Genomic DNA, 24445 nt, shown 5'->3' with positions numbered 1-24445 from the left:
GGCAATTTTTCAATAACTAACGAATGTGAACATGTTCTCATTAATATCACTGGTTTTTAAAACATTGTTTAAAATATCTGAATGGGTCTTTTGTGTATTTATAAAGTAAGTATTTAGTTGGCTGTTAATTTTTATAATTGATTTGTGTGATACGGATATAAAATTTCTTTTACAACTTTTCTCATTTTGGCTTGCTTTTCAATCCATTAAAGGTGCTTACTGATAAATAGAGGTTATTAGTTTTATCACTTTTATCCTTCACACCTTGGTTAAGAAACTTTTGCCTAACTTCCATGGTCATGAAAATATTATAGTCTGTTTTTTTTTCAAAGCACTTTATCATTTGGCTTTCACATTTAGATTTAAAATTTATGTAGACTTAGTGTGCTATGAGGTAAATTTCTAAGTAATTTTTTCCAGTAGGTAACCAGTGATCCAGCACAACTTAATGAAAAGATGATTCCATTGCCACTGCAACTTTGTTTTTCATAATTCAGATAAACATATATTCATGTACCCCTTTAGGTTATCTATTCAGTTCCGTTGTTTTATTTATCTATTCTTATACTAATATCATACTATCTAAGTTATTAAGGCTTCATAATGAATTTTAGTCTCCTTTTGCTATTTCTGGCTTTTGACATTAGTGTTTGAATTTGAATATCACATACTTAATAAGCCAGCAATCTACTAGCTATAACAAATTCAACATGAATTTCAGAACACAGTTACTAGGATAACCATAGTAAAATGTCTACAGAACCATTTAGTAGAAAGAAAAGAAAAAGAAAAGCAATGAAAGTAATCATAGATTTAAGAATGGATCAGTAAATTGTGTAATAGCCACAAAATGAAATACTATGTCATGATAGGGAATGAATCTCAACTATAAGCTATGACAAGAATAAAATTTTAATATCATATCATGAAGTCAAAAAAGCAAGCCCCAGAAATAAAAATATAATATGAGAGTGTTTCATAAAATTCAGCAAGTAATACAAATTGATAAGTATATAGACAGAAATAGATAATGGGGTTGGGGGGTATGGTGGCCTACATGAGGCCTAGGCAGGAGAATCACTTGAGGCCAGGAGTTTGATATCAGCCAGAGCAAGTAAGATTCCCTTCTCTATAAAAATTTAAAAATTAGCCGAGTGTGGTGGCGTGTACCTGTAGTCCTAGGTACTTGGGAGGCTGGGGCAGGATGATTGCTTGAGCCCAGGAAGTTTTGTTACAGTGAGCTATGATTGTGCCACTGTACACCAACCTTGGCAACAGAGTAAAACTCAGTCACTAAGGGGGAAAAAAAAGATACGATAAAACTTTATAAATGTATGTGAGTGTATGATAAATATTTTTTAAAGAATGAGAATATTAAAACTCAAAAATAAAAACAAAATAAAAAATTGGTGGAAGGAAAGAGAACAAGCAAATAAATAAGATGTTATTACCTATGTAATACATTTTTGGATATACTCTACTTTTGTTTGACAGTGTTTACATATCTGCATGAGTAAATGTCCAGGCATTAAAAATATTGGAATTGTTCTCATAAAACAAAAACTATGCATAATTCAACTTTATACCTGAGATCATAAATAATTAACCAATTAAATAAATACAAATGTTATGTAGATATTTAATTCACATCATGCCAAATCCATGTTTTCCACAGAATTTTTTTTCATGCTTGATGATACAAATATATATTTTTAATCACATTTCTTTCTTTTAAGAAATTCTTCAAGCTTTCTAAATCATTGAGTTATATAATGACAAGAAGTTAGGGGTTATAAATGTAATTCACTTATAAAACTGATAATTTTATAAGAAAATTTGAATAGGCTAAAAATAATTTTTAAAGTTCTAATATCTTGCTCTTTCCAAGAGGAACTTTGTGTTTTACAAGATTGAAAGTTGCAGATCTCCTCATATAAATGCAAACTAGATGTGGCATACAGAAAAGGCCATTTCCTCAAATCTAAATCTCTTTAAACATCTGATCTAATATTGAAAAAAAATTCCATCAGAAAAGTAACAACAAACTTTCCTATAAAGGCCAAAGAATATCCAAAGAAAATTGAAAAAAAACTACACATAATTACAGACATAACAAACATTAGTTACTTTTACCAATACATTATTCCACACGCAACGTTAACTTTTCTCCCCCTGCCCTACCAACACTTTCCCTATAAAGTGTTGATTTAAACACTTGATTCTGATAGAAAACCTGAAAGTATTGCTATTTTAAACAGGTGTGTACATAATAGCATAAAGACTAATTTTCAGCACTCTCAAGTATAAAAAAGAGCCTTTGAAAAGCAATATAATATTTGACAAGAATTGTTCCATAATGTTTTGAGATACCCAAAGGATGTGTTATATTTGTATTTTTTAAGCTTGCACTTCTCCACACTTTTACTTTCTAACAACTCTAAATCTGTACACAACAACCTGTCAACCAGAGTCATTTAATAGTTGTAAAAAGTAGGAAAAGAAGATTATCGATAAGATAGTATGAACCCTCATTGTTATTATTTTTATAGTGCCTACGAATGATTCTAACTCTGAACTCTAAATAGGTCTCTCTCTCTCTCTCCCTGATTGGTGGTCTCATCAGATTCAATGCCATCTACACAATGAAAACTCCTAGATATACATCCTTAGTCAAGTCTCCTCTCCTAAACTCCATACAGGTAAACCTAATGATTTAATATGGATCTCCACTTAGATGCTCTGCACATTCCCCCAAAACCTGTCAGATTTCCTCATTTTTACTAAATAGTTATGGTTATTTAATTAGTTTGGTTGCACAAATGGAACCCAAATGCTATAGTTGACCCATTCTTTCTACTTCATACAATCTCTCAATATATTCTGTGGACTCTAATTGAATATGTTGAATCTCTCCATATATTCTGTGGACTCTACTTGAAATATGTTTGTAGAATTTGATCACTTCTCACAGTCTTCATTACTTTTGCTTAAGCACCATAATTTCTCATAATTTTTACAATAGCCTAACTGGTCACCTTTTGACCTTGTCATATTACTCTCTCCTATCCAAAGGCAGACAAAGTGATCTTTTAGAAAGGCAGGTCTTATAATGCCATACCATTGTTCCAACCTCCTTAAAGGCTTCACACTTAAAATAAAAGCAAAAGTTCCTGCAAGACATCTATTCTCTCATTATCTTTGTGACGTTGTCACCTATTGCTCTACCCCTTATCAAAAAACTTCAGTTTTTCACTATTCTGAACACATATCAAGCATTCTCCTATTTTGACCAAGCATTTTCCTATCTTGGCTACCACACCGTCCTTGAGTACTTCTTCAAGTGCTAACTGATATGTCTATCATTTAACATTGGAAAAGCATCCTTTATACACACACACACACACACACACACACACACACGTATATTATATATTTTGTATATCTAGATCGATATCTATCTATCTACCTATCTATCATCTATCTATATCTAAATGCCCATCTATGTCTTCATCTGTATGTCTTACATTTGCTATAAGTATATATATAGTAATTCTTTAAACTTAGATTAAATTATTTTGAAGTGAAAATTATTTAAGTAATTTGCCCTTTAGGGCCTATTAAGAAACCACTGTCTTATAAATTTTCTCATGCAATACATATGAGCAAAATGTAATGAAAATGGTATGTCAGCCAGCTGTGGTGGCTTACTCATGTAATACCACCCCTTTGGGAGGCTGAAGTGGGTGGATCACTTGAGGTCAGGAGCTTGAGACCACCCTGGTCAACATGGCGAAACCTTGTCTAAAAATACAAAAATTAGCCAGGTGTGGTAGTGTGTGCCTGTAATCCCAGCTACTTGGGCAGCTGAGGCAGCAGAATTGCTTGAACCCGGGAGGTGGAGGTTGCAGTGAGCTGAGATTGAGCCACTGCACTTCTGCCTGGGCAAAAAGAGTGAGGCTCTGTCAAAAAAGAAAAGAAAATGATATGTCAAGCAAATACATGTGCCTACCGAAAGAGCTCCAAGTGGCCAAGGCTGGAACAAATGGAGCAAAACAAAAGGAAACTGTCAAATTATTTTCTAGAATGTCTGCATTATTTTACATTTTTATTGGTGGTGAATGAGATATCCACTGATCCTGGTAAGGTTGTGCTCCGTGATCCCTAGATTGCACTTATTGTACTTTTTCTAAAAACAATGTCTTTACTCTTTCTTGTTTGCCTTTTTTTTTTTTGGAGCTGGAGTCTCACTCTGTTGCCCAGGCTGGAGTGCAATGGCGCAATCTCGGCTCACTGCACCCTCCACCTCCTGGGTTCAAGCAATTCTCTTGCCTCAGACTCTCGAGTAGCTGGGATTACAGGCATGCGCCACCGTGCCCGGCTAATTTTGTAATTTACTTAGTAGAGACGGGGTTTCTCCATGTTGATTAGGCTCGTCTTGAACTCCCGATTTCAGTTGATCCACCTGCCTCAGGCTCCCAAAGTGCTGGGATTACAGGCATGAGCCACCGTGCCTGGCTTTCTTTGGTTTTTAAATTTATATCACATACAGATATTTGTATTTTATTGTATGAACTATAGAGCTACATTAATTGCCTTACATATGGATAAATGCCAATACTATCAATTTATTTTATTTTATTTTTCAGCAGTTAAGTCATATTACTATCAAAGTGAGCATTGATACATTTGATTAATATCAATCACATTTACAACTGTTTTCCATTCATTTCACTTATTCTTTGTTTTTTTTTTCCTTCTTTTTCTACCTTCTCTGGTTTTAATTGGGTATATTATATAGTTTCATTTTAACCCCTATTCAGTTATATCAATAATATAAATTACTTTGTAATATTTTTAGTTTTTTTCTAGAGTTTTCAAAAGCATCTTAAACTAATCTAAACCTCTCTTAAAATAACACTATTCCACTTCACATATACTGCAGTTGTCTTAACGCAGATCATTCTCAATACTTCCCTCCCATACATTACAACACTGTTGTCATTCATTTATTCTTATGTTATAATCACACAAAGCTGTGTGAATAACTGTTTTAGTATTACTTTAAAAACAATTATCATGTAGATCAATTAAAGACAGAATAAGTAAATTATTTTACTCAGCCTTTATTTATCCCTTCTCAACACTCTTTCTTTATGTCAATCTGAGTTTCTGACTTTGATTGTTGCTGCCTGAAGAACTTCTTTTAACATTTCTTTCTGGGCATGCCTGCTGGCAATAGATTTTCCTGATTTTTGTTTGTTTAAGAAAGGCTTTTCTATTCACATTTACAGGATAATTTTGCCTGATATAGAATTCTAGGCTCATAGAGTTTTTTTTTTCTTTCCACATAAATATTTTACTCTATTCTCTCCTTGTGTGCACGGTTCTAAGAAAAAGTACAATGTAATTCTTATCCTTGTTTCTTTACATGTAAGATGTGTCCTCTGCCCCTGCTCCATCTAGGTTTTTTATTTTTGAGATTTTCCTCCTTGTCTTTGATTTTCTACTTTTTATATGCTATACCTAGGTATAGATGCTTGAGGACTTATCCTGCATTGTGTTCTCTGAGCTTTCTGATCTGGTTTTTTTTTTTTTTTTTTTTGTCTGTAATTGACTTTTTTTAGTGTAATTGATTTTTTCAATTTTTTGACCACTATTATCTCAAGCTATTCTTCTGCTCTTTTCTCTCTTCTGGTTTTCTATTTTTGCACAAGTTATGCCCTTTGAAATTGTCTCACATTCAGCTTTTCTTCATTCCTTTTTCTCTGCGCAGTTCAGGTCGGGAGATTTCTATGATTCTTACTAATATTTTTCTCTGGTCTGCCAGTTTACTGATGAGCCCATCAAAAGCATAATTAGTTTCCATTTCAGTGTTTTTGATTTCTAGCATTTCCTTTTGATTCTGTCTTATCATTTCCATCCCTTTGCTTACTTGTCTATCTATTCTTGCATGCTGTCTACTTTTTCCATTAAAGCCTTCAACAGGTTAACCATAGGTATTTTATATTACTGTGAGATAATTCTATAATGTTTCATGTTTGAGTTTGGTTGGGATTCTTGCTTTGTCTATTCAGACAGTATTTTTGTCTTTCCTTTAGCATTTTTGTTTAAAGATAAGCATGATGTATTGAGTAATAGGAACTGAGAAAAATAGATCTTTACTGTGATTTTATGCTAATATGGCTAGAAGTTGTGTTCTATTTCATATTTTCTGTAGCTGTAAGTGCTTAAAATTATTCTAATGTCTAGTATTTTTGTCTCCCTTGTGTATGGGTTTTCCTAAGAACTTCTGTCAAGTATTGTTCTTGCTATTTTGCATCTTTTAAAACTATAATCCACTATAGTGGAGCCCTGTTTATATGGTGGTAAAGTGTAGGGAAGGGGAAATATTCAATGATTTTATAAGATAATTATATGTGTTTATCTCAATGTTTTAGTAGGTAAGTGTCCCTAGGCTGTGATATTCTCAAGCATTTCTTATCTCCAATTTCTCTCCTTAGGTTACACAGGAGAGCAAGAAGATCTGGGTTTTGGTAATATTTCTTCTCCCGATAAAGTCTTTCCCCCTGTTTTCTTATGGCTAACTCTCTGGATGCATTTCATCATGGTCATTTTCTTCTTTCCTATGCCAGAGGTAACAGGGACTCTTTCTTGGCTTTTTATGATGAGAATCTGGTAATGTTCCTGGAGGTATCATTCATTCACTGTATTCATTTTGGTGTGGGGAAAATAAATAAGGCTCCAACCCTGAAGCTATTTTATACTCAGCCTCCAGCAATTCATCGAAATCACTATTAAAGTGTTACCAGTTTATTGTTCCAGCAGCTCAAAAACTCAGAAGCTGCCGGAGCAGATCTACTTCCAGGTAAGCAGATGTTGGCTGTGTTTTTACTTTTTTTCCTTTGGCAGTCTCTCCAAGTTTGGGTGTGGTGGTTTGCTTTGCAAGCTCCCATCTCTGATGAGTCCAAGAAGTCATTTACTTTGGTTTGTTCAGCTTGGTCTTTTTTGTAAGGATAGGATGACAACTTCCAAATTTGTCAGGGCTGCTACTTATTTATTGAGATTAATGTTCTATTCTAAAGTGTTCACTCTACTAGTAGAGTTCCTGGGGACTGAGTAAAATTCAAATTCATGAGCTTCACCCAGCACAATTTTATTTAGGTTTAAAAAAGTGTGCAGGGACAAGGCATGGTGGCTCATGACTGTAATTTCAACACTTTAGGAGGCTAAGGCAGGTGGTTCATTTGAGCACAAGAGTTCGAGACCAACCTGAGCAACATAGCAAGATCCTGACTTTTATAAAGTAAAAATATAAATATAAATAAATTAATTAAAAAGCGTGCAGGTTAAGAAATAACATAGCATTCATGGTATAATTCATATGTCATGTCTTTAAGGTACAACTTTCCTTGATCATAAAATGATGTGAATGTGCATGGTTTATTAGGCCATTCTTGTGTTGCTATAAAGAAATACCTGAGACTGGGTAATTTATAAAGAAAAGAGATTTAATTGGCTCAGATTTCTGCAGACGGTAGAAGAAACACTGTGCTGGCTGGCATTTGTTTCTGGTGAGGGTCTCAGATAGCTTACAGTCATGGTGGAACGTTAAAGGGAAGCAGGTGTCTCACATGGTGAGAGTGTGAGCAAGAAAGAGAGGGAAGGGGTGCCACACACTTTAAACAACCAGATCTCGCGTGAACTGACTCATCACCAAGGAAATGGTGCTAAGCCATTTATGAGGTATCCATCTCATGATCCAAACACCTCCCACCAGACCCCACCTCCAACAATGGGGATTATATTTCAAAATGAGATTTGGAGGAGACAAATATTCAAATCACATCATATAGGTACTTCCATTCAGGGAAATAATTAGCTCTGGGGTTGTAACTGTCCAATGGGTTCACCTTGCCTGCTGCCTAGACAGAGCTGATTTATCAAGACAGGGGAGCTGCAATACAGAAAGAGTAATTCATGCAGAGCTGGCTGTGCGGGAGACCAGAGTTTCATTTTTACTCAAATCAGTCTCCCCGAGCATTTGGGAGTCAGAGATTTTAAGGACAACTTGGTGGGTGGAGAGAAGCCAGTGAGCCAGGAGTGCAGATTGGTCCGGTCAGAGATGAAATCACAGGGAGATGAACCTGTCCTCCTGTGCTGAGTCAGTTCCTGGGGCGGGGGGTGGGGGGCAGTTGGGAGGCACACAAGATCAGATGAGCCAGTTTACAGCCTCCCTTGGTAGCTGCGTGATTCCTAAAACATAATTTCTAATCTTGTGGCTAATTTGTTAGTCCTACAAAGGCAGTCTAGTCCCCAGGCAAGAAGGAGGTTTGTCTTGGGAAAAAGCTGTTATCATCTTTGTTTTACACTATAAACTAAGTTCCTCCCAAAGTTAGTTTGTCCTACGCCCAGGAATAAAAAAGGACAGCTTGGAGTTTAGAAGCAAGACAGAGTTGTATAGGTAATATCTCTTTCACTGTCCCAATTACAATTTTGCAATGGTGGTTTCAGGGCTATTTAAGCATTGATACCTAGTTAGCCACAAAATTCACACAATGCATGTAACTAAATGTCACCTGCAATTCACTCAGCTCCCTCAGAAATGTTATTACCCCCATTATCTGGAATTCCTTCATTGCATCAATGAAAGTTATCCTTTGCTGAATCTCAGGAATTAGTCTGATACATAGTCTTACATGCATTTTCATATATCACATGTCTGGTATAGGCTGACTCTGAAAATATCCTAGATTTATAACATAAAAGTAAAATTCTTATCCCTCTGACTGACTGAACAGATCCCTCTTGGCCAAGGAGACCACAGAATAACTTTCAAAAGTTTCCCATCCATGACAGGACAAGAGGTCAGTTGCACCTCAGGGTACCCTCTTCCTCACTAACCATTAACAGAATATTTTTCCTAATAGTTAAACAGAATCCAGCCCTGGAAAACAAAGAATGTAAGACTCCTACAGCGACTTCAACTTCACCAACCTCATGACACCACTACCAGGTTCCCCTCCGTTTTCAGGATTTCCACATGACAGCTGGCGAGCTTACAGAGCATTCCTTCCTGATAAACGAGTACTGACCATGGACTGCTAGCTGGCTTACAGAGCATGAATGAAAAGCGTCTTTTGACTTTTTAATAGTAGCCATTCTGACTGGTGTGAGATGGTATCTCATTGTGGTTTTGATTTGCATGTTACTAATGATCAGTGATGTTGATATTTGCATATGTCTTTTTTTTGAGAAGTGCCTGTTCATGTCCTTATTGCACTTTTTACTAGGGTTGTTCGTTTTGTTCTTGTAAATTTGTTTTAGTTGCTTATAGATCCTGGATATGTCAAATGCATAGTTTGCAAAAATTTCCCCCCATTGTGCAGGTTGTCTGTTTACTCTGTTGATAGCTTATTTTGCTATGCAGAAGCTCTTAATTAGATCCCATTTGTCAAATTTTGCTTTTGTTGCAATTGCTTTTGGCATCTTCATCATAAAATATTTGCCCATGCCTATGTCCTGAATGGTATTGCCTAGGATTTTTTCCAGGGTTTTTATAGTTTTAGGTTTTACATTTCAGTCTTTAACCCATGTTGAGTTGATTTTTGTGTATGACATAAGGAAGGGGCCCGGTTTCAGTTTTCTGCATATGGCTAGCCAATTTTCCCAGAACCATTTATTATATAAGGAGTTCTTTCCCTATTGCTTGTTTTTGTCAGGTTTGTCAAAGATAAGATGATTGTAGGTGTGCGGTCTTATTCCTGGGTTTTCTATTCGGTTCCATTGGTCTATGTGTCTGTTCTTGTACCAGTATCAAGGTGTTTTGGTTACTATAGCCTTACAGTAGAGTTTGAAGTTGGGTAGCATGATGCTTCTGGCTTTGTTCTTTTTGTTAGGATTTCCTTGGTTATTGAGCCTCTTTTTTGGTTACATACGAATTTTAAAATAGTTTTTTTTTTCTAGTTCTGCAAAGACTGTCAATGGTAGTTTAATGGGAATAGAATTGAATCTATAAATTCCTTTGGGTAGTATGGGCATTTTCACGATATTGATTCTTCCTATCCATGAGCATGGAATATTTTTCCATTTGTTTGTGTTGTCTCTAATTTCTTTGAGCAGTGGTTTGTAGTTTCTCTTGTAGAGGTCCCTCACTTTCCTTGTTAGCTGTATTTCTAGGAATTTTATTCTTTTTTGTGGTAATTGTGAATGTTTATGAATGAGGTACTAATAAGTTGTTTGGAAGCTCTCTGAGCATTGGTCATTCTTACCATAGAGACTGATAAGTCAGAAAACTGGGTCTTTTTTGGAGAATTTACTAAAATTCATATATATATACACATATATATAGACATACATGTGATATATGAAAATATGATACATGAAAATGCATGTAAGACATGTGATATATGAAAATGTATATACACATATGTATGTGTATACATATATGTATATATACACATATTATATATACACACACACAGATATATATATATACATTTTTTTCTCCTGGTCAAATTAGTTTCTCAAGAAGGCAATTTTCAGTATCCTTTCTGGGGGATTGCAAACTTAGATTCTAGTATTCTGATAGCAATCTAATAGAAACAAAAAAACAAATTGAGGTTGTTCAAATTCATCCTGCCAATTTGCATATAATCTACCTGTTTTCAGTGTGGCACCTCACTTTCATTCTCAGTTGTGTCTGGTATTTATGTTCTAGCACCTGTCTCTTTTAGAACCAGGAAGTAAACATTACATTTGTGAGGCCCAGTCACTTGATAATAGGCTTGGAAGAGTGAATCTGGGGATTAACCTTCTACTTAACCAGTTACTTCTTTTTCAGATTATTGTTTAAAATTACCCAAAACTTTAATTATCTGTCAGGAATCTCAACAGGGCATTGCTTTTTATTTAGAATGTGAGAACAGTTAATTTTCATTTTTAAACACATTTTAAATTGATACGTTAAGCTATTTTGTCTATCTTCTTTATATTTTCTAAGGTTTTATTGACTTTTCAGTATGCTTTTATTTCTATTATACTGGGTTTGCTTGCTTGTCTCTGTTTCATGGTATTTGTTTGCTTTTTAGTGCTGTCATGTCAAAAAATATGCTCGTCCAACTGGGTTTAATGATACATTCTCTCCTCTCAGTTTTGCAGAATTGAATAAAAATATCTAACAAAAAGAAAAAAATAATTAAAATGATGCCCCTATATCTTACTCTCATGATTACAAAAATATTATTTACATAAAGAAAAACGTGAACAAAACAAAGAACCAAAGAATATCTGTTCTCTGCCATAAAGTATTTTACCCTTAAAATTATAATGAAGAGAATTTAGATAAGAGTAACGAAGAATATATTTGGGTCAAAGAAAATAATATTATCTTTCAATTTAATTTTGCATCTTGGGGGATAGGGAGTTACAACCTGTTTCTATGTTCATTCCATATTTTCATTACTGAGCTTACTACATTATAGGTTAATTCTTTTTATATGATTTAATATTTTTATTGCATTTTGACGCTGCTATTTTCTACAGTACAGTGGACTACACTAGAGAATATACTGGGCTTGAATTTTACAGGTTTATGCATATTTTCAGATATCCTGAAAACACTTTTTAAAAATATAACAAAACTATAAAACACACTCTCTTTTCCTTTGTATATAAATTTATTTGTACCTTACTCAGTATATTCATACCACTCTAAGTAATAAAAAAAGTTGCGTCTATTTTCTTTCAAAGGATGCAATGAGAATGAAAATCAAGACACAATGCTAAAAGTGTAATAGGAACCTGTAGGATGTTAATTGTTATTTGATATTGCTGTGTGATAATGTCTCATAATTGCCACTTAAAATAAGGTACAGCAAGACGTGGTGTAATGTCTTTGATAGTTTGACTGAAAGATAATTTTTCTAAATATTCTAAGAGCAATGAGTCACTGCAAAGAAACTAGAGAGCAAAAAACGCGGGAAACATTTATCACCAACTTGTAAAGGGAGAAATGTCCTCTGAAGAAAAATATCACAATACAATATGGTAATAATTACTTAACTATGTTTGACTCTACATTGCCTAAATTTATTCTACTTTAGCTAGAAACAACATTAACATGTACATGCAGGTCTCAGTTTGGTAAATATATTATTAATATGATTTCATCACCTTATTAAACAAGAAAAACAGCTAAGGTAAAAATCAATTTGAAAGGAAAAGACTTGAAATTATCTTTACAACCCTGTGGAAACAGACCTAATTTTATGTGTTACTGCAAAAGGAGAAAACAGAAGAAAAGCTACGATAAAATTATACAAGAGAGACTAAACCCCATTGAAAATATGAACCATAAAGAAATAAATCCTTAGTATTATGTAAGCAGAGTACTCTTTACACAGATGAATGTAAGTCTTCACAAAAAATATATACTTAGTTTTCTATAAATAACATTTTGCTGTATCTTATTTTGGTAAAATGTATGCTTTATTAATGAGACAGTGACCATTTTTATTAACATTTCTTTGTGTTAACTTTTACATCAAAAGATTAACTTAAAATGCAATGTGTTAATAGTGTATTAGTAGTAATAATATTAATCATGCATTGTATTTTAAATTTATCTTTAGGATTGTAATGTACAGGTAATGAATTTAATGGGAACTATAATAATCATGCCGGTATCTTTTCTAAAATGGATACAAATTAATTCCCACATTTTACATTAAATTAAACAATTTATGGCTAGTCAAACTGCATTTTACTATAAAATTTCATTTGATATATAACAAATCTATTAAAATACTTATTATATTTTTCCTAAATAATATCTATGAAACCATAAATTTTTGTAATATATTTTGAAATTTGATAGTGTTGAGTAACAGTTTCTATCTCATATCTTTGTTTCTATTTTCTCTGATAATTTATTTTGTCAATCATCTAATAGTATATTTAATTAGGGCACTGTGGCTTAATGATATAGATAAAAAATGACATTAACATTATATAATTCCAAATTAAGGAAAGATTTGCCTTATTCTTAGTAGAAAAGGAGCTTCACACTTAAACTTTTAACAAAGTAGGTTAATTTTTAAATAAGTATGTAGAATTCTATATATTCAAAATATTTTGGGAATTTGTACAACCAAACTTGGCTCCCAGGACCTACAATATGTTCAGGATTATTTAGATTCATAACTTTTACCACTTTTTAAACTTGCTGCTTCCACTTAAAATTATTTGACAATTACGTGCATGTTAGTACTGAGATTAGTCAGGATCCTAGAAGGAGTACATTTCAGAAAGTTTAATAAAAGAAATATTCACCAAAGAAAACAAAATAGGAAGAATACAGCACTCCTGAGTTTACATGATAGGTACCACTGGGCACCTCTGGGCAAGAGGAGGGACCACTTATCTAAATCCAGAGTAGCTGTATGAAGAGGACCAACTCTCAGGAGCTGTAGGAAAGACACAGACCACTGAAGTTAACCTGTCGGAAAGATAATCAGGAGAAACAATATCCTGAATTATCTTTCCTCCACTTCTCTGTTCTCCTGAAAATATCTCCTATTGGCCAAATCCAACAAGATAAAGTGCAAAAGAACTCATTGGTACAAACTACAGTCTTAGCCTCCTGAGATAAAGAACTGATTGGAGAAGACAAGTGGTAGTATTGGGAGTACAAGTTGAGCATCATAGACACTACAAACATTATGGTCAACATTTTAAGAGAAAAAACATCATCAATTTTTTTCTGTAATTGGGAGAGTAATTCTATATGTCTGTGGAATAGAAAAAAAGGGGAACAGCAGAAAAAAAGCAGCCAGATAGACAATGAGGAGCAGACTGTTAGTTCTAACACTACAGATTGAGTTGGCCTTTAAGCTATAGAAAAGGATGAGCAAAGTTTTGAGAAGAGTTGTGGCCAATCATATTTGTTCCTCAGAAACATCATATTGTCTATGATTGATTGTATGGAGGTGGTCAAAGAAAGGGTAGGCCAGAGTGATATGATTTCTGAATGACACCTAAGAAGCAATATATTTCATACACTGAAAGCAACAGATTACAAGAGGTAAACGAAGTTTATGGTAAGGGAATGAAAGATAATTAGATTAATTTTAGTCATATTTAATTCTAATATTTAGTAGAATAACCAATATTTCAAATTAAAATTTCAAATAAACAGATATGTTTTTATGGTCTTTAAAAAAATGATGAGTTGGCAGTAATAAGTTGGAAATCATCAACATATATTGGCAAATAAAGCCAAGCTAGAGAAAGAAAAGTGCCTGGTAGGAAGGCACTTATGGGCTGAAAATGGAAAACAGCTCAAAGGAAAGCTCAAGATGTATCAAAAATGTAAAAGTATTACTCAGTACTGAGTATTTAATAAATGATTGGACTCATAATTAAAAGTGGTACTTTATTCCAGGAATTGTTTTAGGTCTCTGGGACACCATGGTAAAGAAGATATATCTTAGTCTTGACTTCACAGAACCTCCTGTCAGTGAGTAAACAAGAGAAAACCATATAAATAACAAGTATATTATTATCAAGTAGAGTTAGTGTTAAAGAAATAAACAGATTTAAATGACAATTTGTATGCTAACATATTTAGGTAAGGCCTTTTAAAGAAATAGTTGTTTGGATTGCCGGCTGAAAGCAGAGAAAAAGCTAGCAACATGATGTGTAAGAGTAGAGTATTAACAAGTTATTTGAAAAGCCAGTGGTAAGGCTATATGTTTTTACCAATATCTTAAAGATAGTTGATATGTTTTCCTCAAAAAGTTTTATAATTTTTGTTTTTAGCTAGAGTCCTCCAGTTAATGACCGTTGTCATTATCCTTCCTTTTATTTAGATTACTTATTTCTCTCAAAAATATTTTGAATATTTTAGTAGTATCTCTAATGTAGTTTAAGTAAACAAAGATATCTTTAACAAGATATTAAATTTTAAAAATAATAAAATTTTAAAAATAAATAATAAAAATAAATAATTGAAAATAAATTAAAAAAATCTTGATCTTTTAATCAACATTTAGTAATAGGGATCAGATGTACACTCCTTTCTAAAAAAAATAATGAATAAAACATATGAAATAGTTTAAAGGCAATGGACATCAGACAATGAAGACCATGGTCCCTGAGATTCTGGGAACAAATAAAGTGAGCGCTGGGTTTGTTTTAATTCACTTCCTTGTATGAGTTTCCTGGCAGCAGGACATTGGAGGGAGAAATTCAGGAATGTCCTAATAAAACTTGCAGTTAGGAGATGAAGCTGAGAGTCCAGGGAGATTAAACATCAAGAGAGTTCAGAACAGAATGCTAAGGAAAAAAAATTCTACAAAGGGAAAAATTTCTCGATACCTCTGAAGGGTTGTTCTTCTACAGTTGGCTGAGTACAGATAAGTCCGTACCTGTAAGGAAAACATCCTAGGTCAGAATAACAACCACCTGAATAGATTAGGTACCAACACATGGCCAAAAATAGTGTCTGTTCTCAGAAACCACAGTGAATTTCTCATAATTCACAGGGCATTGGGTAGGGTATTCAGAAGGTCTTGAGTCAGTAGTGGGGTATAATTAATCTTGGATGAAACACTACACTACTCCTATCAAACAGTTCTTACAAACGGGACTCCCCTTCCCAGTAAACATTTTCTAAGTAGTTAAACTAGATTGCAAGCCAGTATTTATAGAAATATGTAAATATCCAGTACTCAACAAGATAAAAAAATGCTTGGTAGCTAAGCAAAAATTACTATGCATGCCAAAAATAGAAATAACTAATAAGGAGAACAACAAACAACTTGAAAGACACTCAAAAGTGGCACAAACGGTATAACTGCTATACAGGGATATCTAAAAAGCTATCATAGTCATAGGCATTCCTTCCCCCCCATAAATGTTTTCTCCATACTCAAAATTTAGGTGGAGATATGAAAGATATATTTTAAGTCAGAGTTGTAGAAGTGTAAAATATAATGCTGAAAAAAAAAACGCAGAATGGAAATTACACTTTCCAGAGGAAAATATTAGTAAACTTGAAGATATAGCAATAGAAAAAAATCTATCTATCTATAAACAGAGAATAAATAGAATTATAGAATACATATGCAGAGCACCAGTGAATGGTGAGACAAATTCAAGCTGCCTAATACATACGCAAATAGAATTCATAGAAGATGAAAGATGAAAAGAAGGAAGAACAGAAAACAGGAAATATCTAACATGGGCCAGAATGTTTACAAGTTTGAATAAAAGTGCCATTCACAAGATCCAAGAAACTCGACAAACTCCAAGCACAAGAATTATAAACAAAGCTACACCAAAGAACGTCATAATGAAATCATTGAAAACCAATGATAAAAACACAATCTTGAAATCAGTCAAAACAAAAAGGCATGTTATGGACAGAGGAACAAATATCTTAAACAATGCAAGTCTGAAGAGAGTTGGGCAACATTTCCCAAGTACTGAAAGAAAACAAACAAAAAAGCATGCAAAACAATTCTCCATCCAGAATTCCATAATTGGTAAAATATCTTTTGAAAATGAAGGCAAAGTAAAAATCTTTCCATGCAGACAAAAGCTTAAATAACTTACCAGTAGATCCACTCTACATGATATGTTGAAGGAAGTTTTTCAGGCAATAATAAAATTTTACCAGATGGATATATAAATTTGCACAGACAAATTCTTCTCATTATTTACATCACTTTAAAAAAATAGAGAAGAAGAAGTTCGAGCAAGCTGGCTGAACAGAAGCCCTCCTTAATTGCCCTATCCACACGCACATCCAGTCGAACAACTATCTACACAGAAAAAGCACTTTCATAAAAACCAAAAATCAGATGAACAATCACAGTACCTGGTTTTAACTTCATATCACTGAAAGCAGAACGGAAGAGGGTAGAAAAGACAGTCTTGAATTGCTAACACCATCCTTCATTCTCTGGCAGCAGCTGCATGGCATGGAGAGAGAATCTGTTTTCTTGGGGGAAGGAGAGCCTAGTGACTGTGGAGCTTTGCATTGCAGCTCAGTGCTGCCCTGTCACAGCAGAAAGCAACACTGGGTAGAAATCAACTGGCACTTACAGAAGGAACATATAGACCAGCCTTAGCCAGAGGGAAATTGCCCATTCCAGCGGTCAGAACCTGAGTTCTGGCAAGGCTCATCAAAAGGGCTAAATTGCTCTGGAGTCCTTTGAAAGAGCAGCAGTTTGGGGGCAATAGTTGGTGCTGTGCTGGGCTTACAGCCAGTGGACTTGGAGGACATGTGACTTGGTGACACACCAGCTGGGGTAGCAAAGGGAGTACTTGTGTCACCCCTCCCACAACCCCAGGCAGCAACTCACAGCTTTGGGAGAGACCTTCCTTCAGCTTGAGAAAAAGTGAAGGAAGACTAAAAAAGACTTTGTATGGCAATTTAGATACTAACTCAGCCACAGTGGGATAGGGCACCAGAGACCTGAGTTCCCCATTCCAAGCCTTATCTCCTGGAAAACATTTCTCTACACATCTTGGGCCAGAAGGGAACCCACTGCTTCGAAAGGAAGGGCTAAGTTCTGGCAGGATTCATCACCTGCCAAGTAAAAAGCTTTTGGGCCCCAAATAATCAGTAGTGGTAACTAGGCATTACTTCTCATGGGACTTGAATGAGACTCAGAGAAGTGCTGGCTTCAGGTGTGATTCAGCACATTACCAGGTATGGTGGCTACAGGGAGAGATTGCTTCTTTTTGAGAAAAAGAGAAAGAACAGAAAAGGGGACTTTGTTTTGCAGCTTAGGTACCAGCTTGGCCACATTGGGGTAGAGCGACAAGCAGCCTCTTGGGGTCTTGCATTCCAGGCCTTGGCTCTTAGATGGCATTTCTGTACCTGGACTGGGCCAGAGGGGAGCCCATTACTTTGAAGAGAAAGTCCCAGGCCTGGTAGCATTCACCACAATCTGACTGAGGAGTACTTGGTCCTTGAGTAAAGCTCAGTGGTAGCCTGGCACTACTTGCCACAGGCCTGGGACAGTGGTGTCTTTGGGAATAGACTCTTCTGCTTGTGGAAAAGGGAGGGAAGAATGAGAACTTTGTCTTATGGTTGAGTGCCAGCTCAGCTACAGTTGAATTAAGCTCTACGTAGATTCCTAAGATTTCTGACTCCAGGCCCTGGCTTTTGAATGGCAACTCTGGACCTTCCTGAACCTGGAGAGAACATGTTACCCTGAAGTGAAGGACACAAGTGGCGATGACTTCATTGACTGCTGATTGTAGAGCCCCAGGGCCTTGAGGGAACATAAGCAGTAGCCAGGCAGTGGTTACTGCGGGCCTTGAGCAAGACCCAGAGCTGTGCTGGCTTCCACTTTGACTCAGTGCAGTCCCAGTGGTGGTAGCTACAGGGGACCACTGTCACCACTTCCCCAGATTCAGGGAGCTCAGCACATAGAGAAAGACTCTATATGATGAAGAGATCAAAAGTCTCTGTCTGGTAATCGAGAGAGTTCCTCTGAATCTTATCCAAGACCACCAAGGCAGTACCTCTATGAGCAATAGCATTAATGGGCTTGGGGTGCCCCCTAATGCAGATATGGCTGCATGACCAAAAACTTAGATCACAACACCGAAGTCCCTTAGAAAACTTATAATGCCTTCCCAAGAAGGATGGGTACAAATGGGCTCAGATTTCAAAGACTACAATAAATACATAACTCTTCAAATTCCAGTCACAAATAAACCTCCAAAAACTTCAAGACTATCCAGGAAAGCATGACCTTACTAAATAAATGTAATAATTTATCAGGGACCAATCCTAGAGAAACAGAGATATGTGACTTTTCAGACAAAGAATTTGATATAGCTGTCTTGAGGAAGCTCAATGAAGTTTGGAATAACAGAGAGAGAGAATTCATAATACTATCAGATAAATTTAAACTAGAGATTGAGATAATTAAGAAGAATCAAGCAGAAATTCTGGAGATAAAAAATGCAGTTGACATAGGGAAGAATACATGAGTCACTTAAAAAGAGAATGGATTAGGCAGAAGAAAGAATTAGAGGACTTAAAGATAGGCCGTTTTAAAATACACAGTAAGACGAGGCAGAAAAAAAAAAGCATAAGAAAGAACGAATCATGCCCATAAGATCTAGAAAATAGCATCAAAAGGGCAAATATAAGTTATTGGCCTTAAAGAGGAGGTAGAAAGAGATACAGTAGAAAGTTTGTTCAAAGGAATAATAACAAAGACTTCCCAAACCTAGAGAATGATGTCAATATACAGATACCAGAAGGTTATAGAACACCAAGCAGATTCAACCTGAAGAAGACTGTCTCAAGACATTCAATAATCAAACTCCCACATTTCAAGAATAAAGAAACGATCCCACAAATAGCAAGATAAATTTTAAAAAAATACAACGGAGCTCAATACATTTGGCACTAGACTTTTCAGTGGAAAACTTACAGATGAGGAAACATTGGGATGACATAAAGTGCTACAGAAAAAAAAAACTTTTATGCTAGACTATTATATCTGGTGAAAATATACTTCAAACATAAAGAAGAAATAAACACTTTTCCACACAAGCAAAAGCTGAGAGATGTTATCAATCCCAGTCCTGTCCTACAAGAAATGCTAAATGGAGTTTTTCAAATTGAAAGAAAAAGACATTAATGAGCCTAATAAATTATCAGAAGGTATAAAAATCGCTGGTAATAGTAAGTACACAGAAAAAGACAGAATTTTATAATATTGGAAAAGTGTTGTGTAAACTGCTTATTTTTTGAGTAGAAAGACAGCAAGATAGTCAATAAAACATAATAACTACAACGACTTTTTAAGACATAGACAATACAATAAGATATAAATAGCAACAACAAAAGGTTAAATCAAGTTAAGGGGAAGAAGTTAAAGAGTAGAGTTTTTATTAGTTTTCTCTTCGCTTGCTTGTGTGTTTATGCAATCAGTGTTAAGTTTTCATCAGTTTAAGATAATGAGTTATAAGATATTATTTGCAAGCTTCATGGTTACCTCAAATCGAAAAATATACAACAGATACACACAAAAAAAAATTTAAAAAAAACCCAGAAATTAAAACATACCACCAGAGAAAATCACCTTCACTAAAAGGAGGGCAAGAAGGAAGGAAAGAAGGAGGAGAAAATCACAAAACAAACAGAAGACAAATAACAAACAAAATAGCAGAAGTAAGTCTTTACTTATCAATAATAACATTTAAAATTAATGAACTAAACTCTCCAATCAAAAGATATGATACACAATGGAGAACTATTCAGGCCTAAAAATGAATGAGCTCCTGTCATTTGCAACATAATGGTTGGAACTGGAGGACATTATGGGAAATAATATAAGCCAGGCACAGAAAGGCAAACAGCACATGTTCTCGCTTATTGTGGGAGCTAAAAATTATTTGTATGCCTGTATGAAAATATTTCATGTATCCCATAAATATATATGCCTACTATGTATTCACAGAAATTAAAAATAAAAAAAATTGAAAGTTTAAACAAAATATAACAATGTAGATGAGGTTTTTAACAAATATAAAAATAAAAATTAAATAGTAAATATATGGATATCAACAGTTATACAAAGGTCCCAAAGGGGTAAATTGAATTCTGTTATTATGAGTTTATTATAATCTCTATGTAGTGATATAATATCACTTGATGGCGAACTGTAAGTTAAATATATACACTATAAATCCAAGGTTATGACTTTATAACAAAACAAACAGGTTTACAGCATAAGCCAAAAATAAGAAACTATGGAATCTGTGGTAGGCCAAGTAATATCCTTTTTAAGCTGCCCATGTCCTAAACTTGGGAAGTCGTGAATATGTTATGTTACACGATGGAGGAAAATTAAAGTGTCATATAAAATCAAGATTGCTAATCACTTGACCTTAAGACATGGCAATTATTCTAGATATCTGGGTGTCCCATTGCAGTTATTATGGTCCGTAAATATGGAAGAGAGAAGCAGCAGCAAGTCAATGCCAGCCAGAGTGATATGATATGAGAAAGAATCAACTATTTGTGGCTTTGAAGATGGAAGGGGTCATGAGCCAAAAACTGAGGGAAGACTTTAGAAGTTAAAAAAAAAGTCAAGAAAATGGCTTCTAAGAGCTTCCAGAAAGGAACGCAGCTATGGTAGCACTTTCATTTTAGCCAACTGCTACACAATTTCAACTACTAACCTTCATAACTGTCATATAATGAATTTGTTCTGTTTTAAGCCACTATTTGTTTTTATATGTTATAGTGGCCATACAAAAATAATAAAATAAATATTCAAATAATCTCAATAAGGCAAAAATGTTGCACGCAGAAAAGAAATAGTAAGGTGATAGATTTAAACCTGAACACAATCAAAACACAATCAATGAAACCACAGAATAAACACGATGTAATAACTCAAATAAAAGTGGTAAAGTAGTGCATAGCACATTAAGTAAAAAAGAAAGAACTCTACTTTTCTGGTAATAAATAAATTTAAAGATACAAATAGATTAAAAGTAAAATAATTATAAAATATATTAAATGCTAACACTAGTCAAAAAAACTGGAATGACTATATTAATATCAGACTAAGATTTCAGAGCAACAAATATCAGGGATATAAAGGGTTGTTTCTTAATGATAAAATGTGAATCTATCAATATAATTATAAGTGTTAACAAACCTAATAACAGAAATTCAGAATACATATAATAAGTGAAATAAAAGTTATAAGAGATTTAAATACTTTTAGTCGATGGAATATACAGAAAATAAGTAAGGATACAGAAAGTTTGAATAATGCTATCAACCAAAGCCTAACCTAATGGCATTTATGGAATAATCACCTCAAAAAAAAAAAAAAGCAGAATACATATGATTTTCATAAGCACTCAAGCCTTTTTAAGATAGTCCATATTCTGAGCCATAAAACAAGTTGCAATACATTGAAAAGTCATAAAATGTATGTTCTAGCAAAAGATGTATAAGACTTTTTCATGGGAAATTTGGAAACATTGTTTAGAAAAAAATGTTTAAGTACTAAATAATGGGGAAAGGGATATACTAGTCATGGTATTTTCCCTCATACTGTCTTATATATTGATACTATCTTTTTCAAAAATTAACTAAAAGTGGTTCATAGACCTAAATGTAACCACCCAAATTATATAGTTTTAAAGGTAGTACATTCATAATTTTGAGTTAGGTTAGTGTTTCTTAAAATTACATCAAAAACAGGACTTATTCAAAAAACAAGTATGTTGAGTTGGATTTAATCAAAATTAAAAATACCTGGTCTTCAAAACATGCTGTTGAAAGCAAGAAAAGAGTCTAGCCTTAGACAGAAGAAAACATTTGTAAAGCATATATTGGATAAAAAGCTTGTATTCAGAACAAATAGTTTTCCAAAACTAGTGGATTAATTTCCTATTTCCACTCTGACAAATTGCTGTAAACTTAGTGACTTAAAACAATTAAAAAAATGTTTACAGTTCTGCAGTAGAGAAATCCAAAATCAATTTCACTGGCTGTAAAGTAAAAGTATAGGCAGGACTGTGTTCCTTCAGGCAGCACTAAGGTCTAAATTCCTTTCTTTTTCCAGTCTGTAGAGGCCACCTGCATTGTTTGGCTCATGTTCCTTATTTCATCTTCAAAACCAATAGTTAGGCATCTTTTGTTCTCTCTGACCTCTGCTTCCATCCTTCCATCTTGCACAAAAGGTTGTCCAGCCACACCCTTGGCTTTCTCTCAGAAGCAGGTTTTCTTAACAGTGAATCTCCTAATTTTTTACCAAATGGATAGGATAGTAAATGATTTCCTAAATCATCAAGTCTTGCTTCTTTTTTTTTGCTTAATAATTATTTCTTTAATTCATCTCTTTCCACTTTTATCTTACTATAATCAGCCAGAAATAATCAATTCCATCTTTAACACATTACTTAGAAATTTCCTGAGCTAAATATCAGAATTCGTTATCTACAAAGTTTGCTTTTTACACAATTACAGAAAACAATTAAGCTAAACATTTTACCGCTACAGATCAAGAAGTATCTATTTTCCATTTTCTAGTAACATATTCCTCATATTCATCTAAGTCCTCCCTAACACCCCTTTGATATATTTACTTTTATAAATAGCCTGTTAAAGGTGACTTATGTATTCTCTCAGACCATATATGTTTTTGCTTCCATGTTCCTAACATCCTTCTGATCCCTTAGCAGAAGCACCTTTAATGTGCATGTTTTTACAATGTGTTTATTATTTAAATATTATCTAAGATAATTTTTTTACTACCATGTTCCACCCTTCTTTCTGAGGCCTTCCTAGCAGAGTCATTTACTTCCAAACTTGTATTCAGAGTCTGTTGAAAGCAATCTAGGCTGTTAATGTGATACTCCTAAAATTGTTCCAGCTTCTTCCAATTTGTCTAATCCAAAAATAAGTTCCATGTCTTATGTATTTTTTAGGGCAGCAACCTATTCCTTGTTTCATAATCTGTATTAGTTTCTTCTTACTGCTGTAACAAATTACTGCAAATTTAGTGACTTAAAACAAACAAATGTATGCTCTTAAATTCTGACAACCAAAAACTTGAAATCAGTTTCACTGGAATAAAATCAAGATTTCACCAGGGCTGGTTCCTATTGGAAGCTCAAAAACAGAATCCATTCTCTTGCCTTTCCCAGTTCTGGAAGCTGCCAACATTCCTTGTTTCTTGGTGCCTTCCTCCATCTTCAAAGCTAGAAACAAAAAAAAATCTTCTCTGCCCTTTGATTCTGTCTTTACATCTGTTCTCTCACATTCTGATTCTCCTGCCACTCACTTTTTAGAACATTTGTAATTACATTAGGAGCACCCAGATAATCCAGAATAATCTCCCATTTTAAGATCTTTAATTTCATAACTTCTGCAATATTCTTTTCACCATGTAAATCACATATTCATAGGTCCTACAGATTAGAATATAGACATATTTGGGCCGCCATTATCAGCCTATTATAGCCAATAATAAAAAAAAATCCAATAAAGAAAGGAGCAAAATATTTGAATACTGCAGGTGATTGTAAATAAATACATAAAAAGATCCTCAACATCTTTTAGTCGTTAGAGAAATGCAAACTAAAACCACAATGACATACCACTGCATATGGCTTAGAGTACTCAACATTAAAAAAAAACTCACTATAAAATGTGCTGAGGACTTGGAATTCTCTTTAACTTCTGATGAGAAGGCAAGTGGTACAACCCTGATGAAAAACAAGACAGCAGATTATTAACATTGAATCATCTACTTACTATATTTTTCCAGTCATTCTATTTTTAGATATTTACCCAAGCATAAGTTCATAAAGAACATGTACACAAATATTCCTAAAACATTTATTTATAATAATTAAATTGGAAATAATTCAAATATCCATCAACAAG

General features: G+C 34.1%; 1 long non-coding RNA gene across 1 annotated transcript in view; it reads right to left on the bottom strand.

The window, feature by feature from the left end:
* The window catches only part of LOC129529876 (uncharacterized), a 105883-nt gene extending 88713 nt beyond the window's left edge, over positions 1-17170 (bottom strand). The window contains exons 1-2 of the long non-coding RNA XR_010133661.1: positions 16880-17170; positions 15376-15425 (exon numbers count right to left, since the gene is read on the bottom strand). This is a non-coding gene — a long non-coding RNA (uncharacterized lncRNA). The remainder of the gene's footprint in view (positions 1-15375; positions 15426-16879) is intronic.
* Positions 17171-24445: the final 7275 nt, after the last annotated feature.

Source organism: Gorilla gorilla, chromosome 1 (assembly GCF_029281585.2).
Source record: "Gorilla gorilla gorilla isolate KB3781 chromosome 1, NHGRI_mGorGor1-v2.1_pri, whole genome shotgun sequence".
NCBI classification, from domain to species: domain Eukaryota; kingdom Metazoa; phylum Chordata; class Mammalia; order Primates; family Hominidae; genus Gorilla; species Gorilla gorilla.
Note: the sequence above shows the minus strand (reverse complement) of the source record. Positions and strands in the feature narration are given on the sequence as shown.